This window comes from Sinocyclocheilus grahami, unplaced genomic scaffold (genome assembly GCF_001515645.1).
Source record: "Sinocyclocheilus grahami isolate Dianchi unplaced genomic scaffold, SAMN03320097.WGS_v1.1 scaffold771.1, whole genome shotgun sequence".
In the NCBI taxonomy this organism is placed as follows: domain Eukaryota; kingdom Metazoa; phylum Chordata; class Actinopteri; order Cypriniformes; family Cyprinidae; genus Sinocyclocheilus; species Sinocyclocheilus grahami.
This window is the reverse complement of record NW_015505950.1, coordinates 387269-411724: the sequence shown is the minus strand read 5'-3', so window position 1 is coordinate 411724 and position 24456 is coordinate 387269. Positions and strand designations below refer to the sequence as shown.

Sequence of the window (24456 nt, the reverse complement as noted above, 5' to 3'; positions counted from 1 at the left end):
CTGTATGCTGAGTATGCAGCATATACATGAGGGACAATGGTGTAGAAACAATTCCACTCTGAAATTGTTAATAAATTTTACCAACAATTACAAAGCAACTGCAAGTATAACACACTGAATGCTACATTTGGAAGTAAAAATACTTTTTTTCACTAAAACACACTCTAGTTATCTTTATTTACAACTTTGAAAAATCATTTTTTACAGTAGATGCCATTTAAAGGCTCCATGTTCTACACTTTTTAGTGTGTTATTTTGTGGCATGCATAATGCACGCTGCTGTTCATCAGGGCATGTTAAGCTGCTGAATATTTAAATAAGAATGATTCTGAACGGCCATATGTTAATGTGCTCATGAATCCGTAAGGGTTTCTGAATGACCCGTATTTAAAGCATATGTTCCAGAAATGTTCTGAGGTGACTGGAGAGGGAGCTTTGCATTGCTTGGGATGTCTAAATAATGCATGACTCTCTGTTACTTCAAAAGTAAAAGTAAAATCACGTTGTACGTGATATGTGCTTCATGGTGTCCAGACAATTTTATCACTTTAAATGTTAGTGGGGAACAGATGGAGAGAAAAAGTTTGGGAGAGCAGATTTAGCAAACAGTTTTTAAAGTGATCTTATTGAGTATTTTGCCTTGTTTTCCATAAAAATATCTAAACATCCCTACAGCAGAATCTTGAGAAGGTATTTTTTCTTAGACTATTACTTTTCCCCTGTAATCTGACAACATTTAGTGAAGTTTATCCTTTATGAGTAAAACACTCTTTGCCAGCAGGAGAAGGACAACTAAACTCAGGATTCATTCCAATTTAACACAATTTTCTACTTTCAACAATTTATTGTTTTGAAAATTGTTATATAAAATCTTACAATGAGTGTTTATAGTGACCACAGCTGTAAAACTCCACAAAAGGCCCATCAAATTTTACTTTTAAGGTTTGAGACAGCATACGATTGAAAATGACATGGGTGAGGAAGTCAAATGTAATTAAAATACTTAATTGTATAATATTTTAATATAATAAATAAACAACAACTAAGAATAAAATACATGACTTTTTTGCAGTTTGTCAACTGATGTTTTGGTTTGGTTATGTACAGCTGTACAAAAACCTGTATTTATCTATTTATTTTTAAATTTTAAAAATTAAATTATATCAATATATCAGAATTCAGTCAATACCTAGATTTATATCAGCTCTCTCCTAGTGCACTTTTATTGAGATGTGAAATTGCGATATTGTGCTATATTCAATATCAGGCCCTTCAGCTTCTTTTTGATTCTTTTTTCCCTTTGTTCTGCCTTTGAGTCTTTGAGGTGAGTCTCTCTTTGTGTTTGGCCTTTGTGGAGCATTTTCCTCCTGACTTTGAAGCTTGGCTGAACGTCCCACAGCCTTAGTGTTTGTTTCTTTGCAAAAATTACTGCCTGTCCTACTTGGTTTCTCACCCCTGACCATATGCTTCTTCCTAGTGAATCTCCTCCACAGCTGGAGTGAATATGGAAGTTTGTGCTAATTGTGGGGGTCAGTAATGGATAGACGTTCTACAGGAGGGCCGGATCATATAACTGGAGCGGATTTTAGACCCAGCGGTTCTCTCGGGAAGTCATTATTCCTTCTAGGGGACCACTGGGTGGTACGGTTCTTACAAGTGCATACATTTCACAGACGAGTAGACCAAAGTCTGATAAAAAGGAAATTGAATCAGTTACATAAAATCTTCAGTAACTTTCACAGTTTGCATCTATGATGTTCACATTTATAGACACATTTATTTTATTTTTAATCAAGTTTGGTGGGTTTTGTAACTCTCGCTGTCAGCTTACATATTTCATTTCACTTTGTAGTTTCTTTTGTGTGGTGTCTCTGTATATGCGCTATGTCAGATTTAAACGAGCTCACCCGTGATGCTGAGGGCAAATTTAATATATTTGGATATCCTCTAAAAAGTTTATCTTTATTTTGAAAATGCATAGAGAGGGAGAACAAAGGCAGACCATATCAACATTCACACAGCTATATTTAGAGCTTTCCTCATGGCCTTACTTTTATAGGTAATATTCTGCTGTAAAAACCACGTCCCTGGGTGAAGAACTGTCATACATCAAGATCTGACAGAGTTGAAAGTACAGGAATACATATGTTGGATATCATTTTGGCTCTAAAAATAGATCAAAACAGCAATCCAGCTACAGAAATCCACTTGAGCTTTCCTTTGCACTACATTTTCATGGTTTCATCATATATATATATATATATATATATATATATGTTTAAGAGGTAGTATACTTTAAAACAGTACCCATATTCATAAAACCAGTGAAATCATATTATAATTTTCAAAAACTCTTAAAGTTGTGTTTCAAAAGCACTGAACATCCAGTAAGAGTAATACATGTAAGATGCCTTACTTTACATGTGCATTCTGAAGTCTGTCAGACTACACACTGCTACAAGCAAAAGATTTACAACAAATCTCATTTGACTGTCACAGTTGATGTGTCGTGAGAAATAAGAGCAGATATTCAGGCACAAGACTCCTCTGTCTGGGGAAACTACTCACAACGATTCATTAAAGAAGCTATCACACACATGAATGGTTTTATATTACTAGTATTTCACTGTCCTCTCCTGTGGATATTGCTGTTTTAGAGTGAATTGCCCTGATGCAAAGGATCTCAGGCTGAAGTGAAAGCTCTATGTTTCTGATCATTCGTAATAGATCTTGGCTCCTAAGCATAATCTCTGAAAAAACCCCGAAACTCATGCCAGCGCGCTGGTAGCAATTGGTGCCTTTCAAGAGTGAAGCACAGATGTTGGATATCAATGGCAAAGTGTGTTCAGATCAAATGTTCTTGTGTATTTTGGTCTCTGCAGTGTTGCTCCCAAAGGCTGCCTCTCAAAACACTACTGTACAGTCAAATATCTTAATGAAAATAAATAACCAATCTCAGAAATTGTGCACTGTTTATAAATGCATTTGTGCAAAAGACAAGATAAGTGCTCAATAATGCTCTCATAGACTCACATTGAAGCATACACTGAAAAATAAAATGTAGAAATAGTTTTCACATAGAAATTGCTGGTAAAATTCACAATGTCAAATAAATGGAAAAGTTGAAGTAGAAAGACTAAAATCGAATTATCTTGTAAAATATATTCCAATAAATAAATTAATAAAGTGTATTTACAAATTTGAAAAACAAATTATTTACAGTGTACAATTTTCATAAACTCCTTTTAAGTGTTCCATTAGGAATACATGTTCATTTGGACAGTTAATTTGAGTCCCAATAATGCAGACATTCAAATACATAATGTTTTTGTTTTTTTTTGTATTTAAATGCTGTTGTTCACCATACCTCGGATATAAAAAGTTCAGTGTTTCTCTAGTTCTGTTTTGTGTACATTTATTACTGTCAGCCTAACCGAGCTGTCAATCCTCATTGTTTTTGTGCCAGATAAATGCTTCTTTAAATGTAAAAATTACTTATATCATCTGTTACTTTAAAATATAGCCATCTTAATTAGCTTAAGTGGGGTTGGCTGCTTTTAGCTTGTTTTTAATCAAGTTGAACATGCTTTTTGTGTATGCTGCTTGAAGGAGATGAAAATAGCATGCATCTGAAGCTGTAATTAAATATTGAGAAACAGTGTGTATTATATGTTTATAATTGTTTTAAATGCCGCTTACTCATTAATGAGAAGGAACCAAGTAGAGGACACATACGCAGTTACTTTTTTGGTTGATATAATCCTAAGGTGTGTAAATGTATAATTGCCTTTTCATTATTTTTTTAAATTTGTAGTTAAAATAAAAAATAAATGTATTTTAAAGTTTAGAATTAGACAGCCTTTGCACACAGGCTGACGATGGTAACTCATCAGTGGACTTTCCTCGTCAATATAGGCTATAATTTTTCACACTCTTTTCATTCTATTTCTGATGTTCCAAAAGCGCCTCCTACTGGCAGAGAATGAATGTTCATTTTTAATAATCCAGTCTGTAGTTTTTGTTCAGACCAATGCGAAAATCCACCCACATAACCCTGTTTTAAATTAATATAATAATTTATACTTCTGACTCACCCCTGGTTTAAATGCTCAAGTGTGAGGTTTATCATTTTATTATTTATTTTGTTTTTGTGAAAACCTGTATCTCAACTGTAAATCAGTTTCTATTGCATGGTCTACAGCATGAAAGAAAGCCATTATAACATGTACATGAAAAATGTAGAATCATTGGACACAACTGTGGGGCACCATTGTGCAGCAGCAAGCATCACAACAAAAAGGTTGATCTAGGAAAATGTGCAAATATATAGGTCCCCATTCCCATATTTTGCCTGGGGCCCCCAATTCACTAAATCCACCCCTGATGTGAAGAAAGGCCATCGTGTTTGCAAACGTTCTCAGACTTGCTGTTTATAATCTCTTATTTAATGGCATCCAAACTATTTCTCTGTTCTGTTTCTTTTCTTGTCTAAAAAGAATGAAACAGCCTTGAACAGAGTACAGAGCTTTTGTGATACTGGCTTTCATTGCTGATTAAGAGTCAAGTGAATCTGGCACAAAGAGGGAGAGAAAATTTACTTCAGACATGGTTCATCATGGCTGCCAAGGATGGAGGAACCGTGTGCTCCCTTCCAACTTCTATTTTGTTTGAAATATCCTCAAAAGATATGCAGGGCTATTCAGGAGGGTTTGAGATTCAATTTCTTGAATGGGAAGCAACATCCATTTCATCATATGAAATGCTTGACCTATCTCACTGTCTGCATCTATGACAGGAATATAAAAAAATGAGAATTTGGCTAGGCCAAAAAACCTTGTGCAGTTGATTATCCAGTATTATGAATCTGCCAGCCTTGCCTTCAAGGTCTAATCAGAACCATAACCCAGAGCTTATGAGGTCGAACAGAATTTGAAGCAAGTTTTGCTTTTTTGTAATAGCTTATTTTGAAGGTACGCGTGGATACATATTCATACGCTGGGTTTTCATAGCTTGGCAAAAAATCTGCTCTGTCAATAACTTCGCAAGGGCAGGTCGAAACTCACAAAATGATTATATATTTAAAAGAGAAAAATGTCTGAGCTTGGCAATCTTCTCCATCACACAATACAACCTCGTCACATAAATTAAATACTGAGTTTTTGAAAACTCATTCTGCAAAGGTAGAAGCACCTCTCACCTTTCGCCGGTCGAATTAAGTCAGCAGCCGGGCAGCTTCCATCATTTGTATAGATGATGGAAGCTGGAGAGCAACTTAAGAAAAGATGGATGATAAGGCCCGGACTGGATATAATATACTTGTGAAGAGGTCCCCGTAGGTCTGCGCTAGAAAAACATCTTAGAAAACAAGGCTTTTGATAGCAGTACCAATTCACAGTGGCTTCACCTTTCTGAGGTGGAACAGCCTGTAACAAATGAGTCAGGTCCTCTCTGCTGCGGACACAAACACCTGTGCAGCAGCAGCACTACCATTCACTCTCTCTAGAACAAAGATAAGGAAAATGCTATATTTTTAAGTGAGCCATGGCAAATACTTGTGTTTATGAATTTATTTCACTGCATTTAGCCAAAGGCAGGGTCAAAAAGTCTGAGACCACCAGGGTTCTGCATTATTTAGAATAACAAATCAGTTCTTGAATTTGAATTGAGGTTGCAAAACATTGCAACTGAAATTCAACTAAATTCATATAACTGTCATTTGTAACTAGAAATGAAACTTTGTTTCCCAGAATGCATTAGCTATTCCTCTTCCTGTTATTCAAATCCAACTTCCAGTTTACTTAGAAGTCAAACTCATGCATTGAAAGCCATTTCTTCAATTCTGGATTTTGCACAACCATGGACACCAGTGTTATTTTAGGGGCATTGATATACTATTATATGTTTTGTTAATATTTTAAATTTGATTTATTCTTATTGTCTGTTCTCTTTCTTTTTTCATTTTAGTAATATTGTTGCATTTTTGTCATTTATATTAGCTGTATGTCTACCATTTTTATTAACTTTTAGTTGTTGTATTTTGTTGTTGTTGTTGTTTATTAGGCAACTAGCTGAAATAAAATAAATGTAAGTTTTTGTTTTTTTATATATATATATATATATACATATATATGCATTACATTTTATTTCCTTTCATGTTTATTTTAGTTTAAGTATTGTTTTTTTATTGTTGTAGTTTTAGTAAATGACAACTCTACTGGAGACCACATTTATTTATTTATTTATTTATTTATTTATTTATTTATTTATTTATTTATTTATTTATTTATTTATTTATTTATTTATTTATTTATTTATTACTCTACTGGAGACCACAGTTATTTATTTATTTATTTATTTATTTATTTATTTATTTGGGGGGGAAAAGGTGGTTTGGAGGTTTCAGAAAATAGTTATAATGTAAAATAAAGAAATATTTTATATAATATATATTACATTATTTAAACTAAAGGTTACTAATCAAATAATGAACGAGTGACATTAGAGCATGTTAGATGATCTTGCTTCCATTGATGCACAAGATGCTCTTTAAACATTCTTACATCATGCTTGAGAACATGATCATCATGTTTTAATACAAGTGCTGCTGTCATTTAAGCAAAAGTGGAATGTACCAAGTACCAAGACATTGATAAATGTGTTAATTCTTTACTTCAGCTTTTATTCAAATTGTTATGCTGATAACATAATTGGTGTTGAATAAGTAGTAGTAAATTAGAATTGCAAAACTGAAACATTGTCACTAGCGGCCTCAGACATTTTTGGCCCCACTGGATATTAATAGAGATGAGTTTTGTCTTAAGGAATCTTGTCATAGATGCATATCAGAGGAAAAGTGAATGAAAGTTATGCGATACTTTTTAGCTTTCATCTTCTGTTTCCCAAATGACAAACCCAAAAGAAAATTAATGTTTGAGTTCAGGGGGATCAACATTTTCAATAGCAAAGAGAAATAGCTTTCAAGCCAAAACGTATCCTCTTTCTTTGAACCTAACTTTACCGTACTTTATGAACAATATCAGAAGTTCATATACAACGCCACAGAAACTTCACTAAGCTCCTGACCTTTCTCAACATCTGAATTCAATAACTTTCTCTCCATTTTTTTCTCTGTCTCCCCTTTTGACACTCCATGGCTATCTCTTTCTTGCTCACATTTGTGTACTGCACACTTTCACCATACTGAGAAAGACACCCACTGCTCCAAGCTGGAGGGGCCCATTGTAAACCAGTCTGGACTGAGCCCACCCTCTGTCGACTGCTGTGTTTGATTAGGTAAGATAGGTTTGATTGGCAAAGGCTGCAGGAAGAAACAGACCGCAAGAATAGCTAATGAAAGAAAAAGGACTTTGATCGCGATCCGGAAAAAAATCTGCACTTTTTTTTTTTATTTATTAATTAGCACTGCGTTCATACAGAATTAGAATAAAACATTCAGTAACAAGATAATGAATGATTTGAAAATAACATTTTAATGATCATTCCAGACTCAATGGGGGAGAGATGAAATGTTATTTATCTAATAACAAAATACTGGTCACAACAATTTCTTTAAACTGAAACTACAGCCACAACATAGATGAATTACATTTAAGCATTTGACAGAGCTTTTCTCCAAAGTCTATATGTAAATATCTTTGCAACTTGAACCAATGCAAGGGTGTGTTTTTTATTCATTTATTTATTTATACAGAGGACAAAAATGGCAGCCAGATTAAACCTCATATATGGGTCATTCCCGGGATTTGGTAATATTTCAGTCCCCCAGATTTTTTTAAAGTGGTGGTTTACCAAAATGAATTGTTGGCAACTTTTCACAATACTTTGGTATGCTCGTTATCATGAATTAAAATAATTATTGCATTTTAATATTTTTAGCACAAAATAATGTCTTAAACCAAGCATTTTGTAATTTTGTCCAAAAAAAAAAAAGAACGAAAGCATTTCTTGCTGATTACCATCTGACATGTTAAGAGCTAAAAGAATAAAATTGTGGTTTTAGTTAAACTTCTAAATTAAAAATATTTTTTACAAAATTGTAAAGAGACCATAGACGCACAATTTGTGTATTTTTAGCTTCAGTCCTATAAACATTTTTAAATTACGATAAATATTACATTTGCTATCAATAAATTGTTATGGGGGACACATGAGCAGTACAGGTAGATGTTTGTTTTATAACAAATTCTGTGTAAATCCTTTTTAAACCAATCCCACTTTGTTCGTTATGGGGTTAAGAAAAAAAAGGTGTCTAAATCTGAAAAAAATGAAAATAGTTAAAGGTCTTTAATGCCTGAGGTGGGAAAATATGATTTTTGGTTTGATATGTGACTAATGATGTTAGGAATAACCCATATATATTTTATATGTTCTTTATATAATATTTTACAAGCAAAAATAATAATAACAACAATAATAATAATACTTAATCTGTGCATGTCAATGAAATGTATCATTTATTATTTACTTGTTTTTTTCTTGTTGGCATGTGATAAAAGCAAATTTAAAGAACCAGGATGAATGTGAAAAGGTCACAATCCAGCCAACAGTTTCCTACTAATAGGAACCACTCTAGCTGTAAGAGGTGTTAGTACATGTTGTAAAGAATATGACTATAGGATAAAGGAGGCTGTATCTATAGCTTTCTTCATTCTCTGGACTTTCTCTTTTGTGTAACTCTGAGGACAATCCTTATGAATGATTTAAAATGTTTCTAAAGAGACGTATTCAGAATACAGGGATTATTTAGAGGGTAATGACTTAGCGCCGCACTGTATGGATCTCATACTTTGAAGTAGTGTATACCTGAGGAATGTCTGTTCAGCAAACATCACCACATGGAACAAAGCAGAGCAAATGCGTGAGCTGTTTAGTGTCTATCAATAGAGAGAGGCAGTCAGTAATGAGGCCTGCTGTTGAGAGGATTACAGTTTTGCAGCTTTGCTTTAATTTAGATATTGATGGAGTAAAACTGCAGGTAGAACCATCTACCCTTATATTACTATGTAGGATTTTAATCACATCTATTTGTTTGTATCTCCTTAAAGACACTTACGGCACGTTTTGTGGTTTCTTTAACAATTTTAGATGGACATGAATGCTTTGTGGTTTGGATCGTAGGATCTCTGCAGTATAAGGACGTTTCCCTTCGTGGACATCTTCTAAAGACTGAGAAATAGAGCTAAATTTAAAAAGATGATGTCTGCAGGGCCAAAGCATTGTGCACATTTAAACCTTCCCCTTAGTAGTAGTAAGATTTATTCAATCGTTCTCTCTGACAATCCCCAAACTCCACATTTAAATATGCATGCATTATTAAATATAGATCAGACATTGGTTCAAGAAGTTTTAAGAGCTCTTTGTTTTAATTTTTTTTTTAGTCCTTGGTTGCTCATTAACACTATTTTGTAACTACAGAGGGCAGACTGCAAAATGCCAATAAATATTGAGCTTTGTGCATGCATATTCCTGAGAGGAATATGCATGCACCATTACAGGTCATAGCACACTTAAACCTGTGAGAATATCTCTTGCTGACACTGAAGTGGAAAATGTGAAGATAATTTGATATTGCGTCTTTATTAGATTAAACTCAAAAAGGTTGCCTTGGGTACGTTGGCTCAGCCGTATCGTGTAACATCATCAATACACGCAGGAGCAGCACAACAACCTTTCTTCTGGCAAATAACCTCAGTTTACACACCCATTTAGTCATTAATTCTGTCCTCATTTGTCTAATCTTTAGAGGTCAAGTCAAGCACAAAGTAACACTAGAGGAAAAATCACTTCATACACATTGGAATTTGACATCGTGTGTTTTACATTTTAGATTCTAGAGGGCTAAATTGACATTGTTTTTCAAAAGGACAAGAATGTTTCTATCATTCATTCTTATCAAAAAATAACTCAATTTGGCCACTGGGATACAACATTAACACTCGGCACAAGCCAAATGCAAGGGAAAAATGGCTTTGGCTATTAAGAGTTATTTATCAGTTGAGTGGTAATTACTATAGTGTACAATGTTGAAGTTTTGATGAAATGCAGTTTTCAACTGTCAAACTTGATGCTTCAGTTATTTTCAAAAATGATAATAATAGACATGTTTCTTAACACCAAATAAGCATATTAGAATGATTTCTGAAAAATCATGTGGCACTGAGGCCTGGAGTAATGGCTGCTGAAAATTCAGCTTTGCCATCACAGGAATAAATTGCATTTAATAAATGCAATTTATTAATAGTTATTTTAAATTGTACTGTATTTGTAATCAAAATGTGCAGCCTTAGTGAGCATAAGATTCTTCTTTCAAAAAAAAAAATAATAATAATATTGACAGCCAAAATATAATTAGATGCTATAAATATATTATACATATTTTAAATATAAATATATAAAATGATGAAAGACAGCAAGAGTATGTTTTATATACTGTATGCAATACAAACAAAACTCAAATATCATCTAGGCCTTATTTTTAATTTTTTTTGTAAATGCATTTACTACTAAGAGGTGCTTATCAGAATGTCTCCCTGTGTCACTGTGGGTTGTTCTATGGGTTGCTAAATATAAAAATAAATATAATAAAAATAAATAAATGTCATCATCGTTGTCATTATCATCATCATTATAATCATCAACGCCAAAACCACCAACAGTGACAGTCTAATTTAGCTTCTTCACCATCAGGTGGATCCACTTGAGTCTCCACAACAGCTGAAGCCTGACGCGTACGTTACGACTCCAGCCACCACGACTCCACTCTGCGTGCCACGGTGGAGAGAGGAAATGTCAGCTTTTCTACACAGTGTGCAATTCAAGCTGCCAGACCTCAAAAGTGATGGGAGCTTTTCAAAGAAGACTCTCATTAAATATAAACCCATAACATGTACGCTTTGAAGAGCCTCTTTGAAAACGTAATCTTATGGGAAAGTCGCGAATGAATGGTTATCAGAAAACTAGCAGGTGGAAAGATGAACATGGTCTTTCAAAACTTGCTGCTTGAGATCTGTCAGCGTTAGTGGGCAGATTTCATGGCTTACTGCATCCGACTGTGTTTGAGTATTAGCCATAAAAAAAACATCACAATTCATAATCAGTCTTTACTTTATTGAAATCAAAACTTTTGTGTACTCAGAAATGTTGATCTCACCTCTGATAAAAGTAGATTTTTGCACTACTAAAACTCTACCACAAAAGTAAATCAATGGAAACAGTATGAAATTTACCAGACAAATACCATGGCACCCATTCACTGCAGAGGATATATTGGTGATGTAATGATACATTTCTCCAAATCTGTTCTGATGAAGAAATAAACATCTTGGATGTCCTGAGGGTGAGACCATTATCAGCAAATGTTATTATTTGGGTGAACTATTCCTTTAAAGGCAGAAACAAAACAAAACAAACAAAAACTACCCCATAGGGGAAAAAACAGCTGGCAACTTGACTGGATGGCAGGACAAGGCACACGACAGGGAACATTCGACGACGAACTGGCACAGGACTGCAAACACAAGGACAATAAATAGAGAGCAAATGAGGAGGGTACCGAGGGAACACATGTGGGGCAAATTAACCAATAATCAGGTAACAAGATGGGTGGGGTCAAGACAATTGACATGAGAGCACATGGCACACAGGAAATAAAGACAAAAGCCATGTGCTCACACAAAACAAAAGCACATGACCAGCAAAACAATCACAAGCTATGTGCTTGAACAAAAGACATGAACACACAGCTAATGGGAAAACTCATAAACCGCGTGTTCACACAAGACAAGACAGCACGCAGCCAGCGAAAACCAAGCTGCATTGGACAGAAGAGCGCACGGCCGAGCGAACTCGAGACCGCACGCTCCCACAACAGACAGAACATGGAGCGCGAGTGTCTGGACCCCGACACGAAATTTAAACTCAACCAGACATGAGTGCCGGGATCTGAACACTACACTCCAACATGAAACAGGACACGCAGACGACAGCGCACGGCTCGAGCACTCTCGAAGCCCCGCGCTCACATGAAAACAACGACATGACAGGAATGTCAGGGTCCTGTCACAAAACCATGAATTACACTAGACCGAAGTGACAGAACCCTGCGCGAGTGTCCAGACCCCGACACGAAGTTGAAACTCAACCAGACATGAGTGCCGGGATCTGAACACTACACTCCAACATGAAACAGGACACGCAGACGACAGCGCACGGCTCGAGCACTCTCGAAGCCCCGCGCTCACATGAAAACAACGACATGACAGGAATGTCAGGGTCCTGTCACAAAACCATGAATTACACTAGACCGAAGTGACAGAACCCTGACACTCAATGCATGGCTGGTGTTTGACCTTCCAGATGTAGACGAGTTAAAAATTGATTTATTTCTTATAGGCACCCAGTTCTGCTGACAGGTTTTTCTGACCCAATAACCTGAACCATAAATGCCATGTAAGTATTTACTCTTGAGCAGCAGCACAATTTTGTTAGGACAACACTGAGAGCACCAGTAAAACAAGCGACTATCCTGAGCTGTGATGTCAAAGGTGGCAGACAGGGAAATATATAAGTATTTTTGGTGATATCAACATATGGGCACTCTTATAAATGGAATCGCTTTACTGGTGAATGTTAGAGGTATTCAGATGAGTCCTTTGAGAATAGCGAATTCATAGGTTGATTTTAACATTGGCATCACACTTAAATGTAAATCATAAAATTTAAGCCATCATAGATAATGCATTTCCCAAATTTTACATCATAAGAAAATAATTTCTAAAAACCGGTCTGAACTATCATGGCAGCACACACAAATCAGTAAAAGAGTGAAACACATTAATGACAAAGGTTTAAATAATTCGTTTATAAATAAATTTGCTATTTAAACGTTTCCCCATTAATTGATAAATGTGATTCTCATTAAACATTGAACTTACTCACCTGTGGCAGTACCTCACATGTTCCTGTAATTTCAGTTCAGATGAGTCTTCAGATGATTGGTAAAATGGTCCTATACTTGTTTGATGATGTCAGTTGTTCATTTCTTCAGCTTACTGTATATTGTTTGTTTTCATGTTAGTATGTGTGTACACATTAATAAAGCCCTTATCTTCCTGCAATATTGAGTCCTCGCTCCATCCTTCATCCCCAACCCTGACAGAACGAACTGGCCCACATGAGGACTCAGCGGAAGAAGGGTTTGGGTCGTCCACCAGCCTCCACTCTCTCCAGCCCCCACTACCAGCGCATGCTCCAATTTAAGAGTTTGAGCTCCCTCCGTCAACAGGGGACTGACGTGAGGAATTTTGCCCTGGAGTTCAGTGGTGCTGCAGAAGGGTTGGGATTTAATGATGCGGCCCTCAAGGACCTCTTTAATTACGCCCTTGATGAGCCCCTCAACTGGTGGAGAATGAGGGGGCTGGACCACCTGACGTTTGGGGGATTTGTGGAGTTTTTGGCACGTCCCCCAGCTAAGGAGACTGCAGTGCTGCCCGTGGTGGCTGACAAAGCTGCAGAGCCCCCACTGGTGGCTGAAGAGGCTGCAGCGCCCCCAGAGGTGGCCGTCGACATTACAGTGCCCCGGTCTCGGAAACGGAAGAGGAAAAAGGCTTCCTCCATCCCACATGGCCTGGAGGCCGTCCAGGAGCCCGCTGCTGGCCTGGAGGCCGTGCCAGACCCTCCCAAGCTCCTTGCCCTGCCGGCGCCTCCCAAGCTCCTTGCCCTACCGGCCCCTCCCAAGCTCCTTGCCCTGCCAGCGCATCCCAAACTCCTTGCCCTACCGGTCCCTCCCAAGCTCCTTGCCCTGCCGGCCCCGCCTGTGCTCCCTGGCCTACTGGCTCCGCCCAAGCTCCTTGCCCTGCCGGCGCCGCCAAAGCTCCTTTCCCTGATGCCGGCTCCCTCCTTGATACTGGCTCCACCCTTCCTGCCTGCCAAGCTCCCAGCGCCGCCTTAGACCCCTTTCAGGACTCCAGAAGCAGGAGAGTCTGCTTGGTCTATCCCTCCGGCCCCGCCCTGGCTGTCTGCTAGGGTTCCTGTTAAGCCAAAGCCTCCATGGTCTGTCCCTCTGGCTCCGCCCTGGTGGTCTGCCGGCATTCCTGTTAGGCTGGAGCCTCGCTGGTTCATCCCTCCGGCTCCGTCCTGGCTCCCCGGGACTCCTGGACTGCCTGAGCCTCCCTGGCTCAACCCTCCCGCCCCTCCCTTGTCCCTCTAATGACTTTCTGGGCTATACTGCTGGCACTGGCTTGGCTCCCCTCCCTCCCTCCTCTCTTTGTCTCTGTGTTTAGATTTTTCCCATCTTGTGTTGTCTGTTGTGTATCAGTCTTGTGTTGTTATGTTGGTGCTGGTCTTGTGTTGTCATGTCTTGTTTTTGGTGTTCCTCGTTAGGGACGCCAGGAGGGGGGTAGTGTCAGGGTTCTGTCACTTTTTTCACTACAGTCTAGTGTAATTCATAGTTTTATGACAGGGCCCTGACACTCCCGCCGTGTCGTTGTTTTCATGTGAGCGCACGGCTTCGAGAGTGCTCGAGCCGTGCGCTCTTGTCTGTGTGTCCTGTTTCATGTTGGAGTGTGGTGTTCAGATCCCGGCACTCATGTCTGGTTGAGTTTCAATTTCGAGTCGTGGTCCGGCCACTCGCGCTCCATGTTCAGTCTGTTGTGGGAGCGTGCGGTCTCGAGTTCGCTCGGCCGTGTGCTCTTCTGTCCACATGTGTTGTGTATTGTGTAGCACGCGGTTTGTGTTCAGCCGCGTGCTTTTCTTGTGTTGTCTTGTGTTGTTGCACGCTGCATGCTTTTATGTCTTGTGCTGTGTAGCATGCAGCTTGGTTTTCGCTGGCTGAGTGCTGTCTTGTCTTGTGTGAACGCGCGGCTTATGAGTTTTCTCATTAGCTGCGTGTTCATGTCTTTTGTTCAAGCACATGGCTTGTGATTGTTTTGCTGGCCATGTGCTTTTGTTTTGTGTGAGCACATGGCTTTTGTCTTTGTTTCATGTGTGCTATGTGCTCTCATGTCAATTGTCTTGACCCCACCCATCTTGTTACCTGATTATTGGTTAATTTGCCCAACATGTGTTCCCTCGTTACCCTCCTCATTTGCTCTCTATTTATTGTCCTTGTGTTTGCAGTCCTGTGCCAGTTCGTCGTCGAATGTTCCCTGTCGTGTGCCTTGTCCTGCCATCCAGTTAAGTTGCCAGCTGTTTTTTCCCCTATGGAGTAGTTTTTGTTTGTTTTGTTTCTGCCTTTAATAAAGCCCTTATCTTCCTGCAATATGGAGTCATCGCTCCATCCTTCATCCCCAACCCTGACATTGAGATGTTTTCTCTGAATATTAAAGGGGTCATATGATGTTGCTAAAAAGAATGACATAGAAAATATATAAATATAAAAGATTTGAGAACATGTTCTGTGTGAATGGCCCCACCTATGAAAGACAGACTGACAAAACTGATCGCAAAATCGATTGCTTTGCACAAGCGTTTCCTTAAATCATTTTTCAGCACAATTAGCAAAATAAACATTTTAATAAATAAATATTTTACCTGAGTTCAGAATGTAGGTTTGCCACAAACACTGTATTCCAGGAAATGATGGCAAGAAACTTTTTATGGAGTTGTCATCGTGTGCTGCAGGTAAAAAAAAACAACAACATATAATGGAAACGGTTCATTCCAAAATCATGAACAAATTATTATTAAAGAGCGTTCTTAAAGCATATTTTCAGTGACTCAAAACAAGGAGTTTTAATCAGTGTAGTCTGACTCGGGAACAAATGACTCTTATGAGCTGGTTCTTTTAACCCTCTGGTATTGTTCATTTGGGAGTGACATTGTATTGTCTCGGAGTCAACTGACCAGAGGCCATAATGGTGTAAGAATAACATTTTTGTAAAATGAATACACTTTATTTCATTTCAATCATGTTTTTTTCTTTAACATTTTGAGTGTTATTAGAACCAGAATAAATAAAAAGAAATAATCACAGCCATTAATATAATTTATTTTCAGTTTACACACTCCCACTCTGGTTGGCAAAGGATATAAGTGCATTCATGATCATTAAAAAAGCAAAAGCACTTCCATTTTTCACTTGCTTCTTGTCCTCAAGCTCCAAAACAGAAGACTGTTTAAAATGAACTGACTGAACCAACTCTTAGATGTAGGTCATGTAGAGTTGTGAGGCCTGTTGACAAGATATGAAACTATAGGTGACTTCAACTCAGAGTATGGCAGTACAGTGGTCGTTTTAGCAAGTGACTGGGCTCTGATCTTCAGGCCTGACCTCCGTGCAGATGATGGATGGGTAAGAGCCAACACTGATAGCTGCATATCCATCAAACAAAGGCTCCCTTGATGAATGAATATGTCCTCTATCAAACGTGCATCACCTCATGAGCTGTCATTTGCAGTGAAATGCGTTCTTCCTTAGCATGAGATTAATGAACTCAGGAAATGATTTAGTCAGTAGCCCACAGAAGGTCAAAAGGAGGTGAGTGTAGGTAAGTTTGGGAGCTGAAAGCTAACCGTAACTTGATCAGGAAGAGCGATCATTGTCAGGGCAACTGCCACAGCGGCTGAGTGAGATTTTACATTCAGACACATTGCTTATGTTCTGAAGTCACTCAACTGAAAACAAAATGTAAAAAAATACTACTGGTGGTAAGTGGGGGAGGGAATGTGGGCTGTTGCTAGGCAGGTGTGTCATGCACCTATTTTTGTAGTTCACTAGCTGCAGTCTAGGCTCACTTCTTTGTCTCATTTAGCGTTAACAGATTATTTTACATCTGAATTTCACAGCCAGTTACCAATAAGAATTTCTATTTTATGCCATTGAAAATATTTAAAATAAAAATTCTGTCATTATTTACTTAAGTCATTATACACTACACTGTCTTTTTTTTTTTTTTGTAAAAAGTAAATAAAGATTATTAGAGTACATTTTACAAGAAAATACAGTTTCAGTCTTTACTTCAAAATGTCACTTTTAATTCAATGTGGTACCTTTTTTGGTTTGTTTTGACACCAAATGTTTGTCTGTTTGTTTTTTCAATGTACTATTTAAAAGTTTGGGGTCATTAAGATTTTTAATGTCTGCTTTTATTTGATCAAAAAGTAAAAACAGTAATATTGTTCAAATTTGTTTATTTATTCCTGTGATGTCAAAGCTGAATTTTCAGCAGCCATCTCTAATGTCACATGATCCTTCAGAAATCATTCTAATATGCTGATTTGGTCCTCAAGAAACATTTTTTTAAAACTGTATCTTACCAACCCCAATCTTTTGCTTAACATTTTCACATCAGTTTCTGCTTTGTGGGGAAGTCGTGGCCTAATGGTTAGAGAGGTTAGAGAGGTTCAAGTCTCTGGTCCGGCAGGAATTGTAGGTGGGGGGAGTGAATAACCAGTGCTCTCTCCCAACTTCAATACCACAACTGAGGTCCCCTTGAACCCCCACTGCTCTGTGTGTGTGTTCACTGCTGTATGTGTGCACTTAGGATGGGTTGAATGCAGAGCACTAATTCCTAGTATGGGTAACCATACTTGGCCACGTGTCACTTCACTGCTCTGCCTTTAGAAGTCCTGATGGTTCCTTATAGGAATACATTTTAAAAAGTGAAGGATCTGAGGAATGCCTATACATTACAACCTAAAGTACACAGAATCTAAAGTCCTGTCATTTAGTCAAAGGTCCTACCTCTCAAGACCAGGCAAAGAGAGACTTTGGCATTTTGATAAAAACCTCTTTGAGCACAGAAGAGAAGTCTTGAGGATGGCCAGACGATGACAGAATTTTCACTTTAAAGCAAATGATCTACAGAAGGTGCAACTCGACTGGACTCACACCTTCCTTTCTCAGTGTGAATGGACAGGATGCCACTGTTGCTAGGATACAGACCTGGACAGTATATTAAGGTATATAAAAAAATAAAAAATAAAACGTCAGCAATGCTGTTTATTTGTTATGCATTTGAAACATCAAGGGGTCTGGGAAGAGGAAATTATGAGCTACTAGAGATTAAAGGCTAGAGGTTTCAGGAACACAATCATTATGTCTGAACTGTGATCGGATTGGGATAGATGTTTAGAGGTGACAGGAAACAAATAGATTTTTGCTTCAAGGAGGAGAATAAAGTCTCCCTGAGTAGGGAACGAGACACTGCGTCCTCTAGGTTTCTTGCCATGCTGCGGACGCAAGCTTCAGACGAAGAAGTGAATGATGTGTAGCTCCCGGCACCGATTTATACTGTAGTCGCACCGGTAGTGACGTCATGGCTGTCGCCGGCCAACGAGTTGGTGTTTTTTCAATGTATGCTTCAGATACGAGTCACGACGAGGCGTTCCCCATAGCGACCCCTAGAGGACGCAGTGTCTCGTTCCCTACTCAGGGAACCATGGTTACATAAGTAACCCGAGACGCTATCTCTGTGTATATGGCGTAATTCAATAGTTCCTAAGATTCTTCCATTTAAACCTTGTGTCTGTTGCATTATGTGCACCTGTAGAAATAAAACTGAGGATGCTTATTTCTTTGATTTTATACTAAGAAATACATTTCCTCTGAGACTCTATCAGATACAGCTTTCATATTACCAGTTACAGGTTTCTGTTTATAGCCCTTGGGGAGACTGCCTGGGGACCCAGCAGTTTCTCTCCAGCCGTGTCTGGCAATACTAATGTCCGTTTTTTCTTTCATGAAAACAATCCTGGAATGAAAATGGTCTGTCTGCGGAACCTCTCTCTTTTACCTTTGTGTATAGCCTTCTTATTCCTACACACACAGGGTGGAGTGGGAAAATAAGAGGTTGATTTCAGCTCAAGGTGGCAAACAGAATCAAAGGCCTTTGTGGTGTAGTGGCCAAAAGCTCAGGGCTGGTAACTGGGCATTTACTGGTTCGAGCCCTGAACTGAATAAGCAATGAACTTGTGCCCTTGAGCAAGCTTCTCCAGGTATCGTCTTCTGCTCGCTTTTGCCATAATTCCGAATTTCTAGTATTTTAAAAGAATAGTTCACCCCAAAATTTAAATTTGCTGAAAATGTATACTCGCCTTCAGGCCATCCAAGATGTAGATGAGTTTGTTTCTAAATCGGAACAGATTTGGAGAAATGTAACATTATATGACTTGCTCAGCAATCCTTTGCAGTGAATGGGTGCCGTCAGAATGAGAGTCCAAACAACAGCTGATAAAAACATCACAATAATCCACCAGTAATCTACATGATAAACATCTCAATTAACACCTTGTGAGGTGAAAAGAAATTTCCGTATTTCATAATAACACTTCCTCCAGTGAAATAGACAATTCCCTGTTGTCCTCTAATATCAAAATCCACAGATATATTTGTTTAGAACGGTTTTGCACTGTTTTCGCTTATAAACGGTGCTTGATCTGTGCATATTTCTCTCCTGATTCAGAAAACTTCTTCACTGGGAAAAGTAAAATAATGGATAGAGGACTTTTTTTGGAAGGTTTGAAGTTAAAAACATCTGAATGGATTTATTACTGTCATGCAGCTTTTCACTTCACAATACGTTAACTAATAGACTGGAGCTGTGTGGATTATTGTGTTGTTTTTATCAGCTGTTTGGACTCTCATTCTGATGGCACCCATTCACTGCAGATCCATTGGTGAGCAAGTGATACTAAATTTCCCCAAATTTGTTCGGATGAAGAAACAGTCACATTTTTATTTTTGGGTAAAATATTCCTCAAATCAAATCTTTAATTCTCAAAATAAAGGACAAGCACCTCAAGAATAAAGAGCCAACAACCGTGCAGTCATATGCTGATGCTATTGAATTACTTTCTTATAGGCAACCACAGATATTATGTACACATATCAATATTGTGGAGAAATAAACTTTACATTCTGAATAAAGCATTTACAGGACACATACACACTCAAAATATTCACTGGCTTTTTTTTCCTTTTTTTTCTCCTTTCTCTTTTTCTGTAGGTCCAAATCCAGGGAATACAGAAGCAAATCTGTTGTGTGTTTCATATTCAGCCTCAGATGACACACAGAATCTAAAGTCCTGATCTGACAAATAAAAAAGTGCACAATACACACTCTTCAATATATACTGCTCAAAAACTCAGATCTGCGGGCACAAAATAGCCAATGTAAACATGTATGCTCTGAGAGATGTGCTCACACACAGTAGACAAAGGGTGAGCTACTCTGATGCAGAAAAGTGCTTTTCTTGTCATACTGTTTGCCACAGCAATGGCTTCAAGAGGGATTTCAAAGAATTAGGCAACACAGAGCTGTCAACAAAAGAGTACAAAAGAGGGACTATGAAGACAGAATAAAGAGAGTTGAGCTCTGCATGTCAACATACAGAAAAGAGGAACTGGGTTATATTTGCAAGAGAAAGATTACTGACTTACTGGATGCAAATAAGTTACTGGTGTCCATTTATTTTGGGTTTGAAAAAGACTTATTCATAACCAAAGGGGCAGCGTTTGGCTGGTTAGTGTGACCCATTTAATCCCTTATGGTAGATGCTGTAACTACACCATCTGGAAGGGAGAGGGGGTGGGGGGGGTGGATCATATTATTGTTGATCAGGGGTCCCTATTTTCTTTATTTCTTTCATTACAATTGTACTTTAAAATAAAAATGAATACTTGATAATTATAATAAAACTGCACTGTGTGATTCATTCCTAAATACATGGCGCAGCAGACTACAGTTTGACAATTTAATTAAATTGCAGAATTTGATTTGATAATCATGCAAGATATATCGCAAGTATTGTGCAGCCCAATTTATTTATTTTCATTTTACATTCAATGGAATTATTTGCATTTCATCAACTCACAAACACAGTTGACTATGTATGTCAACTGTAAGACAAGTATGTCTTCAAACAAGCTTATATTTGTCCTTATGCACATTCTTGTGGTGCCATCAACCAGTCAGCATTGTCAAACCATTTACAGCTCAAGTGACTGGCTTAAAATAGGTTGACACTGTCAAAAAAAAAAAAACATTCGTGCAGGTCCTACACCAACCAATCAACTGCTATTTGGATGGATGAGAATACTAACAAACAGCTTTCTCCAGGTATTATAGACCCCCTTGACCCACACCAACTGAATATCCAATGTTTCATCTGAGCTTTGAAAGAGGAAGTAAAATAAAGTAAAATCTCTTTTTTTAGATTTTCAGTGATTACCCAGGGGCAAAATACAAGGTCAGAGAGGTCTATGAGTACTCAGAGACAGAATGACTACATAGTCAAGTATATAGAACAGTTTGGTGCATGACTGTGTTTTACCATCCTCTGTGTAATTGAGTGTCAACAGTTTTATGCATGATGTTTATTTCTTTAAGCATCAAAATTGCATCGGAATGCCAACGATTTATTTACTCAACACAATGTTGCAATAACCAAGCCATTTAGACGTGAGAAGAACTATTTATCTCCTGGGGTCAAATGACTTCAACCAAAGCCAGAAAGCATGGCTGAAAAGACTTCATAAGTGCAGCAACATTGTACTCCATGCTCTTAGCAACTTCCTTCCTCTATAATTCAGCAGCCACCTCCACTTTTAGATCGCCTGATTGATTGTTTTTTTCTTTAAATGACCCTAACGGGTCAAGCAGTAATGGACTTGCCTCCTACACAGTGTTGGAGAGTAATCTCTGACTTACCTCACGTATGACCACCTGTCTGTTTTACTTCGCCAAGCGCTTCTGGTGTTTCATAATCTCATCTCTCATGGCGCCAGTTCCTCTCAAACATCAGGGGCAACTGGACCAACATTTAATTTTCAAGCCGCAAACCAAATCTGATGGGAAACACTGTGTTAATGCAGTCATTATTGGCACCATATGAGGCAAAGGCGACTTGGGAATTGACCGCCCTTAACTACATATTAGATTCCCTGCACTTACACAGACTTTTATCAATACCCTGTTTTCAAGAAGTCAATAACTCTTAATATTTCAGACAGAATCTTTGATACGCAGACTAAATCTTTGATATTTAAAAATAAGTACCGTTTTGTGTTCAGAAATCGCTCTAACCAGCAAAGGGTTATTGAGAACTTGAGACAAGCACTTTGAAAAGAAGAACAAAAGAAGATAATACCTAATTAACAAGATTATCTGCTTCAGGCTATTGACAGTTGTGCCTTTGGATGCTCAAGGTTCCTCATAAATATACATTTAAATGTGTGTGTCAAGATCAAGATGTGTCTTGTGACATTGGAGATGGTAAGATCATCAAGACGGTTCACAGCGCCCATTATATCTGTAGCAGGATTAGAAGAAACGGTTTAATTAGTATTTATGCATGCAAATAAATGCTTTGTTTATCAATCCCATAAAAAAAACTCAAGAGGGTAATACATGTATCCAGTGGACACTTCAAATAATTATTTTGCATTCAGATAGCCAGTTAAACCATTTGAAAAAACGTATAAGATAATAGAGTTTTAGTTGTTGTAGAACATAAAAAGGATAATAAGATATATGGGGAAAACTCCCAAAAGTATTGGCATGCCTAGATGCATTTAAACTGTTGTGTGGGAGTAGTGTTAATTATATAGGAAGTGTAATGGTCCAGGAATTGACTGGCCTGTTAGTTTCTCCAACAGAGCTGAGCTGACCAGAAACTGGAACAATAAAAAAAAACTCTAGGAAATTGGCAAATGAGACAAAGGGTTAGAAAAGAGTATCTAAATTTGCATTTAATAATTTAGCAAGGCTTTATTCTAAAGCAATGAGGATGATCATATTTGGGGGTCCGTGGCATCTAAGATATTAAAAGCCCCAAGCATAATGTATATGAAAGCCAACGAAACGTCTGGCATATTGAGTTGCATTAGAATTTGTGAGTTTAACTTTAATTAGACAGAAGGCATTGTTTTAAAGCAACAAACAGCATGTTTAAATAAAAGCTGTGAATGATGTTGGATTTATACACATAATACTGTAAGCCAATCAATAAAGAATGCAAGTAAAAAGAGGATTATATCAAAATAAGCTTATTTCCAAGCACTAGTTGAATGCTGAATATTTAAGCCTTGGCAGAATTAAATGAGATAGCTTTTGTTTGTTGATATCACGTATTACAACTTGCATTCATTTTCACTTTTTTGCGAGTTGGACCTTTAGTAATAGTGTATAGTTTCTGCACACCTTCATCGTGTTGTGAATTTTTAATGTGTATTAACTTTGTGTCGCTAAGGCCACACCAGAGGGATGTTTTCTTAAAAAGACTGATAATTTTTAGGTGATGATGGAATCCAGGCTATTTTAGTCTAAATAATTAAAAAAAATATGTGCCAAGTCTGTATAAGAAGTCTCCCGCTATGGTCTAATTACAGATTTCCGATGCTTTGTTTACTAGACTTTTGACATGGCTTTAAAAGTGTTCATTTTTAAAGCCAGGGAAAAAAATAAAAAAAAAAAAAAAAAGGTATAAAACTGTACCAGTCGCATCATCCAACCATAAACAATAACATTAAAGATTACTTTTCCTTTTTGGATTATTAATCATGCCGGAAGCAACACTGTCAAAACAGATATGGCTCATTCATGAGCATGTTTCTCAACAGGATGCGGTTCTGCCGCAAAGTCTGCCAACAAAGCTCAAAGAGAGTTCAGTGGTAATCATACTATCTGAAGAAAAATGTCAGGCCTGACATTATCTCAAGCATAACAGCCCAGAGACTCCCTGAATTAAACAGCATTTTAAAACCAAGACAAGCACTCGGGTCATGGCAGACATCCGGATGACCTTCAAAACCGGCAGAAGGAAATTAAGCCCACTGCTCGTCTCTGCCTGGACTACAGCCGCCACTGGAGCGCTTTGCCATGTTTGGGTTTGTGAACTGATTCATTATGCGAGATCTCAAAGGCCGATGCATGTAAATGAGGAGAATGAGCAGATATTATTGTGCTTCTCTTTTGTTGTTATGGAGGTAAAGCTTCTCGAACAGACTGGTGCTAAATGTTAGCTGTATATCATGCTGTGGAACCCTGTACAGAGCTCTCCAGTTTTAAAAAGATACATGGAAATACATTTGGAACAGGAGCTAATCATACAACAAGCAACTTGAACTGTGTAAACAACACACTCTCATCACTCAGTCTTTATCTGTGCATTCCAAAGCTTTTGTGCCAACTCATTTTGGAGGATTTGTTCACCTCCAAATTAAAATTATGCCAATATGTATCCACTCTTATATTGTTCAAAACACATGATTTTTAGTCTTCTCTGGAATATGAGAGTAGAATATGAGATTCTCTCTTATGCTCACCAAGCCTGCATTTATTTGATAAAAAAAATAGAGTAATATTGCAAAATAGTACTACAATTTAAAATACCTGTTTTCTATTTGAATATATTTTAAAATGAAATGTATTCCTGTGATGTAAAGCTGAATTTTCAGTGTCACATGATCCTTTAGAAATAATTGTATTATGCTGATTT

At 37.7% G+C, this 24456-nt stretch overlaps 1 long non-coding RNA gene across 1 annotated transcript; it reads right to left on the bottom strand.

The window, feature by feature from the left end:
- Positions 1 to 19823: 19823 nt before the first annotated feature.
- LOC107561409 (uncharacterized) lies at positions 19824 to 22229 on the bottom strand. The gene is made up of 4 exons (XR_001605846.1): positions 22108 to 22229; positions 21669 to 21805; positions 20399 to 20530; positions 19824 to 20275 (listed from the first exon to the last, which is right to left on the bottom strand). It is a non-coding gene; the product is annotated as an uncharacterized lncRNA (long non-coding RNA).
- Between the last annotated feature and the right edge of the window lie 2227 nt (positions 22230 to 24456).